The sequence below is a fragment of the Rhea americana genome, unplaced genomic scaffold (genome assembly GCF_003343005.1).
Source record: "Rhea americana isolate MKP2758 unplaced genomic scaffold, rheAme1 scaffold_330, whole genome shotgun sequence".
Lineage (NCBI taxonomy): Eukaryota > Metazoa > Chordata > Aves > Rheiformes > Rheidae > Rhea > Rhea americana.
In genome coordinates, this window is record NW_028186458.1 from 375,882 (window position 1) to 394,214 (window position 18,333).

General features: G+C 36.6%; 1 protein-coding gene across 1 annotated transcript in view; it reads right to left on the minus strand.

The window, feature by feature from the left end:
* Window positions 1–18,333, minus strand: part of CCDC91 (coiled-coil domain containing 91) — a 122,454-nt gene that overhangs the window by 20,718 nt on the left and 83,403 nt on the right. The gene's annotated exons all lie outside the window — the stretch shown is intronic.

Here is an 18,333-nt window from a genome sequence, read left to right on the forward strand (position 1 = left end):
GTCTGGTTTTGAACAAAAGGCAAAAGACATCTACAGCTTACACAGAAGCCTGCACACTGCACATTTCAAAAAAATATGAAGCAGAGCCAAACATTTCCTCACCTTTGTAAACAACAAATAATTGTAAGCAGATCTTAGTTTGAAATATATTAGTGAGCAATTAAGTGTTTTGATGATTAGAATTTTTATAAGACATTTGGAAATATTTTGGTTTTTACTTTGATGGAGTTTAGCCTGAGTCAGTTTCTGGACAGTTTAAAAGGACACCATCAACATGAAAAAAAAATCATATTTCTGTCTGTAAACTTCCTATCTAGCTATAAGTAACCCCTAAAGTGACTAAAAAAAAAAAAGGACATTCATAAAAACAAATAAAACACTACATTATTTCCCTCAGTATGTTTACTTTTCACTTTCTGAGCAGGAGTGAAGGAACAAAGGGTGACTGGAAGGTCAATTGTCTTACTTGACTGCTGTTCAGTATATAAGTTCTTCCTTTCCCAGGTTTAACATATTCACTGAGAAGCCAATGGTATTTTAGAAGTTGTGAGACTTTACATTCTGTGTAATAGTAGCCACTAGCAGAGAGGCAGGTATACACACAAGAGCTAATAAACAGCTATAATGTTGACATTCTCTAACCTTCCCATACAATAGACAGTAACAGAGATCAGAAGGAACTAAAATATCAACATGTATTCTCTGTTGGTATTCTAGTCTGTCTCCTCTGACAAATAGAAGCATATTTGCTTACATCGGTATTACACAGGTACTTCACATTGAAACATTTGAATGGTGTAACGTCCTGAGTTAGGAGACTAGGAGAATAGCCTGGAGTGGCTGACTGCATGGAACAGTGCTCTTAAGGGGAAAGATCTCATTTGGGAATACAAATATTTCATGGCTATCGAGTACATTTCCTGTGGTCTTAATAAAAAAAAAATCTACTTTTTTCTTTCTTCAGAAAGCTCTACGCAGCATTGCATAGGTTCTCTTGAGTAAGGCCGCCTTTGTGCAAGCAACTTACGCATCTCAGAAAGCCACGGATATTTTGCTGGTTCTGGCACTAAACTACAATGAAAGTTTTTATGAAAATGGTTTCTAGAGAGATATTTTTTTCCCTCCTAAAAATATTTCTCCTTATTTTCTATTAGGAAAAAAATAAATGAAAGCAACACAGAATCAAAGAGTGGTTGAGGTTGAAAGAGACCTCTGCAGATCATCTAGTCCAAACTTGCTGCTCACCTACAGCATGTTAGACAGGATCATGTCCAGGCAGGTTCTGAGTATCTCCAGAGAAGGAAACTCCACAACCTSTATGGGCAACCCGTTCCAGTGCTCTGTCACTCTCGCAGTGAAGAAATTCCCCCTCACGTTCAGGCGGAACTTCCTGTGGTTCAGTTTGTGCCTGTTGCCTCTTCTCCTGTCTCTGGAGACCACTGAAAAGAGTCCACTCCAGCCCCTTGACATCCCCCCTTAAGGGATTTGTGCATATTGAAAAGATCCCCTCTCAGTCTTCTCTTCCGCAGGCTAAAGAGGTCCAGTTCTTGCAGCCTTTCCTCATAGGGCAGATGCTCCAGCCCTCTGATCATCCTTGAAGCCCTATGCTGGACTCTCTCCACTAACTCCATGTCTCTCTTGTACTGGGGAGTCCAGAACTGGATGCAGTACTCGAGATGAGGCCTCACCAGGGCTGAGTAGAGCAGCAGGACCACCTCCCTCGACCTGCTGGCAACACTCTTCTTAATGCACCTCACGAGACCATTGGCCTTCTTGACCACAAGGACACTTTGCTGGCTTATGGTCAATTGGTTGTCCACCAGCACACTCCCAGGTCCTTCTCTGTAGAGCTGCTCTCCAGAGGGTCAGCCCCCAGCTTGTACTGGTGCACAGGGTTATTTCTCCCTAGGTGCAGGACTCTGCCCTTGCCCTTGTTGAACCTCAGGAAGTTCCTCTCTGCCCAGCTCTCCAGCCTGTCCAGGTCTCTCTGAACGGCAGCACAGCCCTCAGGAGTGTCAGCCACTCCTCCCAGCTCGGTATCATCAGCCAACTCGCTGAGGAGGCACTCCGTCCCTTCATCCAGGTCACTGATGAATAAGTTGAACAAGAGTAGACCCAGTGCTGATCCCTGGGGAACTCCACTAGCTACAGGCCTCCAACTAGACTCTGCGCCACTGATGATGACCCTCTGAGCTCTGCCTTTCAGCCAGTTCTCAATCCACCTCACTGTCCACTCATCTAACTCACACTTTCTGAGCTTATCTAGGAGGATGTTCTGGGAGACAGTGTCAAAAGCCTTACTGAAGTCAAGGTAGACAACACCCACTGCTCTCCCCTCCTCTCCCCAGCCAGTCATGTCATCACAGAAGGCTATCAGATTGGTTAAGCATGATTTCCCCTTGGTGAGTCCATGCTGGCTACTCCTGATCACCTTCTTTTCCTCCATATGTTTAGAGATGACATCCAGGAGGAGCTGTTCCATCATTTTTCCAGGGATGGAGGTGAGGCTGACTGGCCTGGAGTTCCCTGGGTCCTCCTTCTTGCCCTTTTTGAAGACTGGAGTGACACTGGCTCTTCTAGTTCTCAGTTCTCCAAGACCTTTCAAAGATGATGGAGAGCAACCTGAACAACATCCACCATCTCCCTCAGGATTCATGGGTGCATCCCATCTGGGCCCACGGATGTGTGGATGTCAAGTTTGCCTAAAAGATCTCTAATCCTATCCTCCTCAAACAAAGACAAATATTTCCCTCTCCAGACTTCCTCTCTCATCTCCAGGTTCTGGGTTTATTGAGAGCTGACCTTAGCAGGAAAGACTGAAGTAAGGAAGGCATTCTGTAACTGTGCACTCCCTGTGTTCATCCTTCGTCACCAGGGCCCCCAGCCCATTCAGCTGTAGGCTCACATTTTCCCTAGTCTTCCTCTTGCTGCTGATATATTTGAAGAAGCCCTTCTTGTTGTCCTTGACATCCCTTGCGAGACAATTCCAAATGGGCCTTAGCCTTCCTCATCACATCCCTGCAGACTCTGACTACATTCTTATATTCCTTCCATCTGGCCTGTCCCTTCTTCCACATTTTGTGTACTTTCTTCTTCTGAGTTTTGCCAGGAGCTCCTTGCTCACCCATGCAGGTCTCCTGCACCCTTTGCTGGATTTCTTTCTCCTTGGAATGCACCACTCTTGAGCTTGGAGGAAGTGATGCTTGAATACTAGCCAGCTCTCCTGGACCCCTCTTCCCCCTAGCGCCTTAACCCTTGAGATTCCTACAAGATTCTCTGAAGAGCCCAAAGTCTGCTTTCCTGAAGTCCAGGGTTCAGTCCTGCTTATTGCCTTATTTCTTTCCTGCAGGATCCTGAACTCCACCATCTCATGGTCACTGCAGCCAAGGCTGCCCCCAACCTTCACATCTCCAACCAGTCCTTCCTTGCTTGTTAGTACAAAGTCCAGCAAGACACTTCTCCTCATTGGCTCTTCCATCCCTGGATTGTTCATGCCTATCAAGACCCATAAGCTCTTGACTCACTCTTCATCTACCCCTAGATAGAACTCGATACATTCCAGTTGCTCTTGCACATAAAGAGCAACTCCACCACCTCGCCTAAAAAGCATGTAGCTGTCCATGATGACATTGCAGTCATGTGAGCTATCCCACCACGTCTGTAACTGCAATGAGATCACGGCCCTATGACCGCACAAAGATCTCTAGTTCCTCCTGTTTATTCCCCATGCTGTGTACATTGGTGTATAGGCATGTCAGAGAGGTAGTTGTGCATGCAGGTTTCCCAGGAGAGGTGCAAGGGGCTCCCAAAGCCATGTCTCATATGCACATCCTAGGCTGCATGCACCTGCTGGAGGCCTCCCGACTTGAGCTGTGTTTTGTTGAATACCCTGTCTTTAAAACTATCCACTTCCCCCTTCCTTCCAAGTTTAAAGCCCTCTCTTCCAGGTGGTAAAGACACGCGTACCCCCCTTAGTGAGGTGGATCCCATCTCTCCGCTTCAGTTGCTGATCTTCAGACAGGGTTCCATGGTCACAGAAATCAAAACCCCTTTGCCAACACCAGAAGTGCAGCCAGTTGTTAACTTGGAATATCCATCTACTCCTTCTCCTATCCTTCCCCATCACTGGCAGGACTGAGGACAAGATAACCTGGGCTTCCAGACCCTTCAACACCATGCCCAGAGCTCTGAAATCTTGTTTGACTGTTTCCAAATTGCCCTTGATATCATTAGCAGCTATGTGAAAGAGCAGTAGAGGGTAGTAGTAGTCTGACAAGTGGACAAGCCTTGGAAGTCTTTCAAAGACATCTTGTATACAAACCCCTGGCACGCAGCAAACCTCTCTAGACAAAATGTTAGGTCAGCAGATAGGTGCCTCCACCCCTACAGCATGGAGTCACCCACAACAACCACTCTTTGCTTCTTCCAAGTGTTCCCACAAGGCACAGGGTCTGTCAGCCCAGTTGCTTCCCTTGAAGCCATGTCCAGCTCCTCCTCATCCTGGAGGGCACTAAATCAGTTGTTCAGCTGCAAATTCAAGTCTGCAGGAGGACTTGGGGCCTTTCTCCTCCCACTAGAAGAGACCAGTTTCCGGCCTTCTTCTACAGTTGTGATGTACAATTTCACTTGGCACAGAGCTCTCCTCTGCTGCAGGGGATTGGGACTCCTGGAGCAGTACAGCCTCCAAGAATGCTCTGTCTATCTCCTGCTCATTTTCGTGGATGCTTTGCAGTCTGCTGACTTCCTCCCATTACTCCTTTACAGGGCAATACAATTTGTCAACAACAGCACACCTTCTGCAGAAGAGCTGACTATCAGTCCTGGCCTTCTAGAGAGGCCCCAAGCACTCCCTGCAGCCTAAGACTTGAATAGGGAAATAAATAAGGATAAAATATACAAAACATCTATTTGCTCCTGCAGCCAAAATCAAAAAGGAGAAGAGATGTAGATGTATGGTGAGGCTAGCAGTTTGGAATAATATTCAGTATATTTGTTCTCTAAGGAATCAAAACATTTTGCTATGGTTTTGTATATTCTATTGAAAATATAAGCAAATTAAAATTTGTTATTGAATTCATAGCAATACTTATGGTAATATTCCTGAACACAGGTTCATAAAGATGGAAAGATCTTCTGTTTGAAATTAAGTCTTATTCACGCTACTGGACAAGATGTACTATATTTCATGAAAAATAGTATTCCAGGAAAAACACAGTATCTAAAACAGGTTGTCAAACTGATAAGCTTTTGCTATCATGCTATTTGTTTTCAGTTCTAAAAATGTTTACAGAAATGCTTTGGAGTAACATTCGATTCTCCTGGGCTATGTCATATACTGAAGGCATGTATACTGCAATAAGTTTTTACTTTTAAATACCAGGTTATAATTTTAAAATTTCTTTAAACATGTATCTTTTATTTATGTAGTAGATAAATGAAATCCACATATGTATTACTTCAAGACATGATAGCATAATGGATTTAAGAGCTAGATTCTCCCAAGTGTTCTAAGACAATTAAAGTATAAATATTTGAAATAATACCATGAGTCATAATTCATGTTTTTACTATCCTACTACTTTCCACAAATCCTTTTGTTGTTGTTTTTGTTGTAAATGCAGATGAATTGATTGTACATATCCAAAAATAAAAACCCAAATGAGAAATGTCCATATTTAGTGCTGAGACAACATACGGTACATGAACCACAAATAGGTCCTACAAATGTGGCAGTAGTAGCTGCAGCTACCAACCTTACTGGCCGCCTTGAAGAAATGGAAAACAACCAAGTACCTCCTTCTGCGCTTGTACATGACATAACACATGGCCAGTGCATTTAGCTTTTTTTCTAGACATGACTTTGTGTTTCTAAAAACAACTGCAGATCTGCGAATTCCTTTTCACTATCAGTACAATTTGTTTACATAACAGGAACATAAAAAGAAGCTGTCCTCTACCTATCAGTACATGCCAGACTAATGTCCATCTCACCCAGTACGTATCTTTAATAGAGACAAATAGCAAGTATCTAGTAAAGAAGAGAGTATAACAGGACTAACACTGAAATAATTCCCTCATTTCATGAAACACTCACTTATCTTACTACCTGAACCAGATCAAAGTATGTTTGTATTTAATAGCCCTTCATGGAATTTCCTTCCATAAATTTGCCCAGTCACTTTAAAAACAAATAAATAAAACATTTAACTTTTTCATCTATGACATCTGGCAGCTAGGAGTTCCATATTATGTGAAGTAGTATATCCTCCTGCTTGTTTTGAACTTGTCATGTTATAACTGTACCTACTAGACCATTTTATAATTGTTAATATGATTTTTTTCTAAGAATCATTACTTGCAGGCTTTCATGAGTTAGTAGTATGTCGCAGTGTTCAGATATAAACCTTTGTCAGAAATAACTGCTTGCTCAGAAGGCCCTATTGTATTGAATAAGTTAGAAGATAGCAGTTTTGAGGCTTCCACTAAAACAAGATAATAGATCTCTTAGAACAGATGTTCTACAACACCTAAGGACAGAAACACTTCTGAATGTTTGCATTTTTCCCCAGTTTCAATTAAAAAAGCTTTTACAATATGATATTTCATATCTAAACAAAAGCCATCAACAAGACGAAAGAACATTCAACCATGTCCACAAAGCAACTTAAAAAAATGGATGACTTCTATTTAAGTGTTTCAGCTGAAGAAAGGATCAGGTCAAACACAAAGGGGGGTAAAGTCAAGTCATGCTCTTGTACTAGTTTTTAATGAAACATGGAGAAAACATGAGAACATATGATGATTAATTTTTTTATATTATAAATTCCAATTAGATTGAAACTAATGGAAAATACTAACTCGAATCATCACAAGTGCCTATCATCTATTTGAAAGAAGCCCCTTCCTCAATAATTAAAAAATGTATCCTTTGCTTCAGATGAGAAAAAGTTATAAAAGTACTGAGAAAATCCAAATGTTGCAGAATAGCTATGTGAGCACAATGCTGGTTTTGATAGTTTATCTTTAAATGTAAAGGCCAAAAACAAGCATGAAAAATACTTTCAGCACTTTTTAAGGAAACTAACTGAGAAGCACAATTAGTATTTCCATGCTTAAAAAAAGAAATGGTAGTGATCAACTTTCAACCTGTTTAAAAAGCATCATACTCTAGTTTGAGTGATTTTTTGCACTAAGCCCCTCATGCTTGTGTTTATTCTTTTAGTGCAATAGCCATAGTGATTTAGATGATCAAACAGGTATGAAAAGAAAGTGAATGTGTATTTGAACATGTGGAATATTACATACAACTAAATCAAGTTGCTTTTGTAAACTATAAGAGGAAATAGAATAAAATATCAAAAACAAATACATATGCAGATCTGTAGTTAATACTAATTAATTTACTATACACATAGTTTGTGTGCTGAAGGCAAGATGAAGGTTAAAAACCATTCCTGGACTTAATTCATTCTTCTTAACTTATTCCTAAAATGTAATTTCATGAATTTACTACTTGAATATTCTCTGAAAAGCAGTTCATCCATTAAGTTGGAGACTAAAATTGTTGAGATATTGAAGTTTGTTTTCAGCTCTATTAAATATTTAGCATTGTTGCCCTAGTGTATGGTTCACAGTTTGTAAAACTAATGCCTTATGGGTCCAGAAAAATATTGGGATTTTAAAGAGGATGAATCATTTGCATTTTAACTGGTAAGTAGGAGCAGTTAAATATCAATCACAAAGCTTAAAACCACATTAATTACCAAAGGTGTAACCCAAAGTCATTGAGAGTTCTCTTTTAAACATAAAAGAATTCAGACAAACTAATGATGTATGGACAGAGCTACCAAAAATAGAAGACCATTTCAGAGGACACAAGTAGAGAATTATTTTTAATTTACTTTCAATATAAAAAGTATCATAGTAAGACACGTGCTCCCACCTAAGCAGAACTGAGCTGCAACGGTGTATGTGATTGATGTGTCATTTCTCTTCCATGCTATGTCCACTGATCTCAGTCAGTAGTCTTAGTTTCTAATACAACAGATCCAGAAGATCTTTATACCCATTCCAATTAGCCAAAATTCTCCCAAGTAAAACTTTACTAGAAAAATCACATATTGGACCAGATAATATTATGCTAAATACATTTTTTTCAATTGTTTTCTACTGTTTTGGATCTAGAGAAAAGTGGTTTTATACAAATTATGCATGAAAAGCTGGTAGGAAAGATGCCAATAAAGAAATATGAAAAATATAGGAAATAAACATTTCTGCACTAAGGTATTATTTCAGATCACTGAAATACTATTTCTGTTCCAAATACTGTTCAAGTCACCCTTTCAGAATCCAGTTCAATTATGTATTCAACACAACTGGAAACAAATTATCTTAAAACACAAAATGGATTGTACTGTAGACGTTAAAAATTGAACCAAAAGAATGGAAAGAAAAATTAAGCACATATGAAAGGAAAAGGGAAAACAACATCTCATATGAACAAGTAACCACAAACAGAACCTCCTCCTAAGTAATTTAATTATTTAAAATGTCTAATGTCCCCACAATCAAAATTCCAAGATGGATAAACTGAAAGAATAAGGATAAAGATGACATTTTTGAGGCAATGATATTCACACTCAAATCAAATAAGAACTTTGCCATTTACTTGGGCACTGGATCAAGCTCCATGTACAAAAAAAGATCATAAAACTCTTCAGTGATGACTAAATAAAGAATCCCCAAACAATTCCATATGCAAAAATAACAAATGATTTCACTAAGTTCCAATGATTATATTCAAGTAACTTCAGCATACCTAACTAAAAATGAATATCACAGAGAACATGGAATAAACTATATTCTGACAAGCATCTCTTATCTTCAGTTTCTGAATCATGACAAAGAGATGGCAAATCCAGGGAAGCCAAATTATAAATTAAGGCCAAAAGTACACAATGCTTTGATAATGAGGCTATAAAAGTTCTGATGTTATGCTGTAAATCCACTGTACAAATTAAGCCATGCAAGTGGTTTAGGATCAAGAAGGAATGAATTTTAGTTGCATCTTGAATTTTAAATCTTTTAAATAAAAAGAAAGAATTTTTCTAAAATACACTCACTTGACAAGATTATTTGCTTCAGTCAAGATAACAGAGATAAAAATATTAGTAGGGAATAAGTACCTTGCTTAAAAAATACACAGAAGCTTGAAGATACTTTCTTTAGAAAAATAGTAATACACATCAGGAGCAGATGTTGTTGTAACAGGTATCAGTATAAACTGGGAAATAGGAATCAAAATAAAATATAATATGCCATCACACTGCAAAATGAAACAATAATGGGAAAGTGAGAAAAATAAAGAAGTCATTTGCATCAAAGGCAACATAGGATCTATTCCTGTAAAACACGTACAACAAGAAATAAAAGTACTTCATAAAAAGAGCATTTACAGAAGTAGAAAAATCTGTAAGGGTGAAACCTCTCAACTTCAACAAAGACAAAGCACAGAGTGACCACACTTTTTAATGGCTCTGTATGGATACAGAATAAAATGACAAAAAATTAATACTTCAGCATTATTTTATGTCCTGGAACTTTTTATATGTATGCAATGAACAGAATTAACAACTACTGAGAAAGTAATAACTACTACTGGGTTTCAATGACTGTCCATTAAAGCAGTGAAGAAACAAAATTGGGAAGTGTTTGACCTCGTGACCAGAGGACTACAATAGAAAATATCTCAGGTTAAAACAAGGTGCCAAGAGTTAACCCAGCCCCTAAAACAACCCGGTTTGAAAGGAGAAATCATAAACTGACTGTTTTTTAATGCTGTTTATGCCATCAATTGGACAGGGATTATTTGTAAGTAAAAAAAAAAAAAAGATGTTTCTCTGCCCACTTTGAGAAGGAATATACGCTACAACTAAAGATTGGATTTGATAACCCAAGAAGCCCATTCCAGTTCTACATCCTTTCTATTCCAGAAAGTCTAGTTATAATTAAAAGTGGTTTCATGCACCAACATGAACACAAAAACAAAGGATCTGACACAGAATGAACAGAAAGCTACTTCTGTACATTAACATCATTAATGATTTTTGGATATGCACAATCATCACTGCCTGTTTTTTAAACAATTCTTGAACTTATGAAACATCATATTTTAGTTAATAGTTACTAATTTGCTGATGTTTTTTTTTTTTTAGTGTATAGGCAAGCTGTGCATTCATGCTTCAGTTTTCACTGGTGAAAGGTTAATGAGCTACATGGATGGAAACTTCAAGTTCTCCTTCGAATCCTGAGATGCAGCAGGTAGACTCTTCCAGAAGATGCAATTTATCCCTTTCAGAATAAAGAAGCTTGAATTTGACCCTAAGATATTTAGATATTTTACATTTCCTACTCTGCCTCCATTTCCACTCTCCCCAAATATCTTGTGTTTATTAATCTCTGTCAGGATTTTTTTTTTTACTAAAGTAAAAATTAGAAATTCATAGATTTATACTAGCAAAAGTTTGACAAGAGATTTTTCACTGGACTCATTTGGCACCTTTTATTTTTTTAAGCACATGCTACTACCAGAAAAGAAATTTGCCTGCATTTCAGGCAAAAAAAAGCAATCCATTCTCCTTAAAATAAATCAATTTAACTATAATCACATATAGAGCCATAAATATTCTTTTCCTAGAACTCCCCCAGTTTACATCTGTAAACTGAAGCCCCTTCACATATATTCAGGATGAAAGCAAAGGTCAGAATTTTTAAAGATAATGCAAATAGCTTAACCTGGCCGGGGGGGGGGGGGGGGGGGAATCAAAGTTTGTAGAAAGAGAAAAAATCTTTTATTAGAGAAAGTGTCATAGTTAACAAGGGTAGACACTTTTATGCATACAGTTCCTTTATTAGATTTAGCAAAAAAACCCACAATCGTTAGGTTAATCAGTTGAACAATGCAAAGGAAATAGGTAGTTAGCAGGAAGGGACAAAAAAGTACAAACTTGCAACAGACCATAAAAAACAGTATCTCCATAGAATTTATGATTATCAGTACCTAGTATACTGATTGTAGTTCTTGGAATTGGAACTAAAGTGGTATTTTATGAAGAATGCTCTCCCACTTGTAACCAAGTGTTTCTGAGTACTGACTGAGAAAGCTCCATTTGGAGCTCAGGCAAGCTTCAGTTTCACCTGAAGAGTGAAGATTCTGTGTAAGAATACTCTGTGGATGAATGCAGTATGTCATATTTTGGGATGAGTGCATAGAGGTTCCACTGATTTTGGTCTTTCTATTATGGGAGTTGCAATTATAGAAACCATAGAGATTTGTGGACAGACTGTACATCTGTTGTTCTGGCAAGTTCAGATCAAATGTCAAATCTATATTAACCAATAACACTGGTAGTTTAAAAAAAAAAAAGAAAAGAAAAGAAAAAGAAAAAGAATATGATATACCAACAATACATTTTGTTTCTTGTCACATAAAGGGCCAAAATAATGACTTATTTAGAGGCATCCTATGACATTTCAGTGGCACTAGAACAGTATTTATTAACAGATAAATAAAACTTTAATGAAGCCCGAAGAGAAGCCTTTTCTCTTTATCTATGGAAGATTTAAATCAATTCTAATGACATTTATGCCACATTTTCTGAACAGAGTGGATAGATGTGAAATAGGTAGTGTCAGCGGGTGGGTTTTCTTTAATATTAAACTACTAATATTTATACTATGCATTGCTGAGTAGCTGGTAACACTTACTAACATGATTTGCCCAAATCTTCATAATTCCTTTCATAATAACTGAAAATATGCAACAGTTGTCTTCTTGAGGCAGTATGCCTCAAGAAGAATCTCAGCTTTATGGAAAGATGATGAAAAATTTGATATAGTGTGTTCTAAGAAGCAAAACTGAATGTGTATACTTTTCCTTTTTTCCTTTGTATTGCAACATCCTCATATAGTTAATACAAACTTGAATAATCATGTTATGATTATTTTAAAAAATTGAACTATTCCCCAAATCAATTTAAAAAAAACAGGTCAACATTAGAAAGGGTTTTTTTTTTAATAGATTAAAATATGGGAAATTTCCATTCAGGAAATGAAAATTAAAGGAAATAAGGGAAGAAATGTTCAGTTTTGGGGAATCCTATTCTCAGAGAATCTAAAAGGTGTCATTGAACACTGATCAAACCAAGGAGATAAATTTATAATTAGTGGGAGTTCACTGAATTTATCACAATTAAGTGATACTGAAACAACTATGTTAAAATTACGATCTCACCAATCTGAGAACAAATGACTGCAGAGATGGACTGGTTTTATCTCATTTTAGCAGACAGATATAATGTTTTAGAAAGTCAACTCAATTCACAGGAATGTGCAAAATGGATTTTTTTTCATGTGAGCACTGTAAGAAGATTCTGAATTAAGTCATTTGAAATTGGTCACGTATCAAATCTACTGCTCCTCAGGGATAAAATAGTTTAGATAGTACRTTATGACTTACACCAGCAAATGACACAAAATAAGTCTGCTATTAACCACTTTTGTTTAGTCAATTGCAGCAATCAGAATATATGCATTTTTAGCATATCCATATGGATTACAGCTATTTTTTTATGGTTAGGTATGGTATTCATTGCCAGTTCAAAATGCTGTGATGACAATGGATCACACTGCCACCCAAAGGGAAGGTACTGTGCTCCACTTGACCCACAAGAAGAAAAGAAAGGTGATGATCCTTTCTGAGGTATTACTGTGCACGTGATGAGTTCAGTAAGAGTTAGCTAGAGACACTGTCTGTCTCAAAGGGTTGGATTTTCCATTTGTTTTCATGAGCAGCAAATGTCATCTTCCCTTTGAGCTTCACAGAAAAGTACGGTAAGTTTACATACTTCACAAGTGATCAAAAGCAAACTTCCAGGAAACAACAGATTTGGCTGAGATGAAACATGCTTTTGCTTTTCCCAGTACAATCATTAATACAGGCACAGTGATCTGAATGGCTGGACTATGCAATTTGTTAAAACGTGGAGCATTTAGTAGAGTGGGACCTGTCACACCAGCTGTTCTCAAAATAGCAGTTGACCAAAGACTGAAGCGCAAGGCTAGAGGTTATAGGATTATGAACATCAGGCAGCAGAAGACAAATGAGTTTGCAAATCTTGAGTTTATGTCAGAAGAGATAGAGACTTTGGATACTCATTGACAAGTGTCTCTAGTTTCACTCAACTCACTCTTTAGTGAAACCGAAGGATTTTGCTTGCTTCTACATCCAAATCACATAGATATAGGTGGGATCCAGTACTGATGCACTAGATACATTCTAAGAACAAAATTCATTTTAATGAGAATTAAAAGTGAACACAATGGCTTGCCATTTATTACTTCAGTGCCTGCTGTTCTTTTATCTGTGTGCTAGAATCCTTCTTCTCCCTCCTATCGCTATTAGGAAGGTAAAGCATTGTTTTGCCTTCCTAACTGATACTTGTATTATAAAAAATACATATCAATCCTACAAGATCAAAAATATACTTCCAGGAAATTAATAATTTTCCAGGCAAAATGTGAGTGTGGCTTTGCTTAGGAAAGCATCTCTGATTAACATCTGTAGCAAGTGAATTCAAATTTGACTTCAAGGTTTTCTGAAGTCTTATATGAACCTCTAACAAACCTGATAACTCTGGAAGATGCCTTTAAATGGAGGCAACACCCTTACTCAATTTCAGTTACGAAGTACACTAGAGAATCGTGGTGGTGGTGGTGAGATACCAAAAGGTCGAATTCTTCACTGCTAAATGATTTCCTTCACATCTTAGATAGCCAGGTTTTTAAGATGCTATTTGCGGCAACATAAAAAAAACATTTTTATAGTATTAAATTCTTTATTTAAATAACAAACAAAATAGAACCATGACTGCAGTATGCAAGCTGAACTGTTTCCAATATAGTGCTATATATCCTTAAAAATTTGAGTTTTTATTTGAGGTATGAAAAAGGGGTAACCACAGAACATTGTCTATCTTTCATTTACTGCATGAAAATAAACGTTGCCCTCATACTTGCATTGTTTTTTCAACTTGTGGTTTCCTTTAATCAAATGCAAATATTTGCCTACATAAGACTTCTACTAGCTTTAGACATGAGTGTGTGAGATATGTAGCTGTAAGAAGATAGGAAATAATAAGCTTATAAGTTATAAACTTCTTATTTGTTGCTACTTCTAACAAGACCTCTCTCCTATTAAAAAAAAAAGAAAAGAAAAAAAGAAAAAAAAAGAAAAAGCATATTTCAAGACTGCAAAGGCATGAAGGCATGGAGTGGAGAAAAGTTTATCTCTGTTATCTTGGGCATTTCAGCATGGTGTAGCATTATTATCCATTTCTCCCTATTAATTTTAATCTTCTCAACCTGCTTTTTTAAATTTAAAAAAATGCACTGAAGGTCCTTTGTTTGCACATGAGAAAATATGACCAAGACTGCAAGTTTTACTGTTACTGAATATGACTCATTTATGTATAACAAAAAGTCATAGATGTATCACTTAAAAAGCTTTTTAGTTTAACTTCAAATTATTTATCTGTGAAAAACTTTGAAATAAGGTCTTTACAGTATGGATTAAATTTATGCATATAATCTTAAATTCTTTAGTAAAAAATCTTATCAAAGGCAGGACATTGAGGTTTCTCAGCTATAAAGAATTCACATTAAAAGATTACACATCAGTAAAGAAAAAAGTTGAAAGAGATGTGTGAGGACAAAGGAACCTTAACTTTTCTCTTTTTCCTAATCAACTTATTACTTCAAATTGTCCTTTGTTTATTTCCAGTATATAGACATCATTGATAAACTGTGTATTGGAGGCTGGACTAGCGAATGGTAAATTAAGCAAGTACGAGTAACTGCTAATTTCGGACAGAAGTATTCTAAAGCACATTATTTTTATTGTCCATGCCCTAGCAGAATAGGCTCTAGCTCAAGAAATAAGTAGTAGGTTAATGCATAAAAGATCTTGATACAAATTGAAAATCATTTTGAAGTTCAGGAAGGAAAAGGCTGTTCCTAAGATTCACTTCTAAAAGCCACAATAAAACCTCAAAAACACACTAACTGGCTTGTTCTGTCACAGATGTGGAAGAGTTTAAGAGCAAAGTATAGAACATGAAGTTAATGTAGAAGGGTTATAGGATTTGGATAAAAATTTCATAAGGTATAGAATTAACTTATATGAATTCTAAACTCATGGAAAATGGTGTCTCCAAAGGTAAGTATAAACTAGATTACTGCCTACAAAAAATCCTATCCTCAAAGAAAGTAAATATAACAAAACAATGTCATATTTTAACAGGAAGGATGGATTGATCAAGGACAGAATCATATTCCTCAAGTCTATTCCAAACAACTCTTTGACACATGGAAACACAAAAAGGGACTTCTGAATACTCGTTACAATGAAGTAAGAAAAAAAAACAAGCAAGTATAATGTTTAATAGGTATCTAAAATAAAGAAGTAGAAGCCATAAGCCCAATAAGTCAATCAAAAGTCCTCATAGTTACAAAAAATACAGAAAATTTAAGGCAGGAGGAGGAACTGTATGTATTTGAATGGATCATAATGAAAAAGTTCTACTGAAAGCTGTCTTAAATGAGCTTTTTTGCTCTAAATCATACTTTCTTGGACCATCACTGAGGTACTCTGTGGCCTGTTGATATGCATGCTGGAAGATATAACTAGACGAAGTTGTTATGCAATACCTTGTATGTGCTGAAGAGCATTCAGAGGATTTAGAAATGGTGGACTGATAGACGGACTGACATATGCCTTAAGATAGGAGCATCAACTGACAAACCCAGAGCAATCCCAGGGCAAAAGTATCATTCTTGACAATGGCTTTTCTGCTATAGCTTCTTGAGGAAGGAAAGAGACAGCATTTGTTAGAAATTTGTGGATTGACCATTAAAACAGGTACAACTGAATTATATTCAGCTAGTAACTTCCCACAGTACCTCTGTAACAATCTTTAGAGATTGTGTAAATCATGTCAAATAGTACAAAAAAAAATCCATCTCATGATTTTAAGGTATCTTCTTGGAAAGGGTCTGTGAAAGTATGGATGAAGTTGCATTTTATGAATTAATTTCAGATAGATTCCTAACTTATCTCCTTAAAATCACACTGAAGAGCCTGAACTGATCTTGATCACTGCTGATAATAATTCAAAAGCTTTTTTTTTCCAGTTCCAGAGTATCTATTACATAATCCTAAATTGTAAAAGTAGCTGGAATTGAAAATTTGTAGGTAGCACGAAATACAGTATCAGACAGAATGAAGCCAATATAGAATACTCAATAGATGGAAGGTTTCTATTGTAATATAACACCAGATGTTCTCAATCAGATATTATTGGCATCATTCACATTTAGTGATAATGGTTGCTGAGTACTGGTTATGCAAAAATGTGGTTCAGTAACTATCAATATATCACAGTGTTGATAACATTTTACAAGGATAGTGTTAGCTGGATTAAAGAACAGTGACACAGACATATTCTTAGCCAGTAACAGAGAGAGAGAGGCAGATGTCCAGCTCATCTGCTGCTGGATGGGCAGGAAAAATGATACTCGCTGAAAGAAAAATACAATAAGGTCTCTGAATACTTATCGTATAGCCTACTGGCACTCAAAAGTAACTATTATTTCAGTGGTAACACTTAACAAGATAAATTGAAGTCAGTTCTGGAACCGTATCAGAAAATTTTTGAGGTTTGTTTTTATTGCGTATGTTATGTTGACACAATAATTTATATGAATAAGTATCAGATCAATATATTTTTAAGAAGAATCACAATCACAAGTTTTTCCCACTCAGAACTCTGAATTAAGAAAGTATTTACTATTATAAATACTTTCATTATGTTTATCACTCTTTAGAGCACCATGGTCATATAGTCACCTATATAATAAAAATTTCAAAAATTGGTGTAAGTTGTATTCAACTGCAAGCAAACAGCCATATTATAGCTAGCATTGTTTTCACTAAGCATATCCAATGAAGCTTAATTTTGAAGGCAATTATCCATTATATTAACCCAAACCCTTACTATTAAAAAATAAAAAAGTTACATCCTTTAAAAAAGCTAAGACTGAACACAAAATTCATCTTTGATATACAGGAAAGATGCTCATATTATACTTGCATTTAGAAAAGATCTCTTCACAGCAAACTCATGTAAAGGTCACAGTTTTAGGGTCGGCTGAAACACTTCATTCTGGTCCAAAGCCATTAGTCATTACAAACCACAACTGTTTCCACCAATGGGAACATGGTGAGGGATGTGGTTTTTCCTATCTCCTTTTTGAAATAGCCACAAAATTGATTAAATCTACTATTAATTTCAGCACATGTGATATTACACTGGTTATAAAAAGAAGCTATTTTCTTAGTTTTGCATTTTTAAATATGACTATATAAAGGCATATATAAATGCAAACAATTTGGAGTTAAAAATGTCTTCCAGTTTGAACTTCAATGTGAATAGACTTTACAGATTTTACACCAGAAAAAAATATCTGCCCTTAGGCATAGATTTTGTAATATATGGACATAAATGGTAATTGATCAACAAAGGAAAAAAGTTGATTGAAACACTTTGATATTAAAGAAATCCATGAACTGAATGAAAACACTACTCCTACTTGAAGGGGATCTTGTTTCTTTGAAGACTACATTTTCATTTTTTCATTGACAAAGTTCTTCAAGAATTTAGTGCATCTTTAACTTAAACCTTTTTGGTCCATTTAAGTTTTCATTAGTGACAAGCAGTATCTTTCTCCCAATTTCCTCATCTTGAATTTCAGATGTGATACTATGCAGATGCAATAATCTTCCTTCTATTAATTGTATATACTTTTATTTTTTATGTATCTACCTACATACTATTTTATATACCTTTATATATGTACTACTTTACATACATACCTTCATTTTTATGTATCTAACTATATACAGAGCACAGCTAACAGAGGCAGCGAACAGACGCAGTTTGCGCAGCATTGTCTCAGCTCTGCCTTGAACTTCTGGGGCCCGTGTTGAACATTGTGGTCTGTTGACCTTTGTGGAAGGAGGGGACTAGAAAGTGACTCTGCTAACAGGTAAGGGGAGCTGGGCAAGGGCAACTGCAGGAAGCCTTAAGCTCTCCTGGGAGAAGATAAAGCACTTATCACCCACTCTGGCTGGGTGTAGCTGCTGCTAACAAGCTGTCTGGGTTGCCCCTGAATAGAGGGAGTTGGGGCTTTTGATTCAGGTAGCCCTTATTTAGGGTG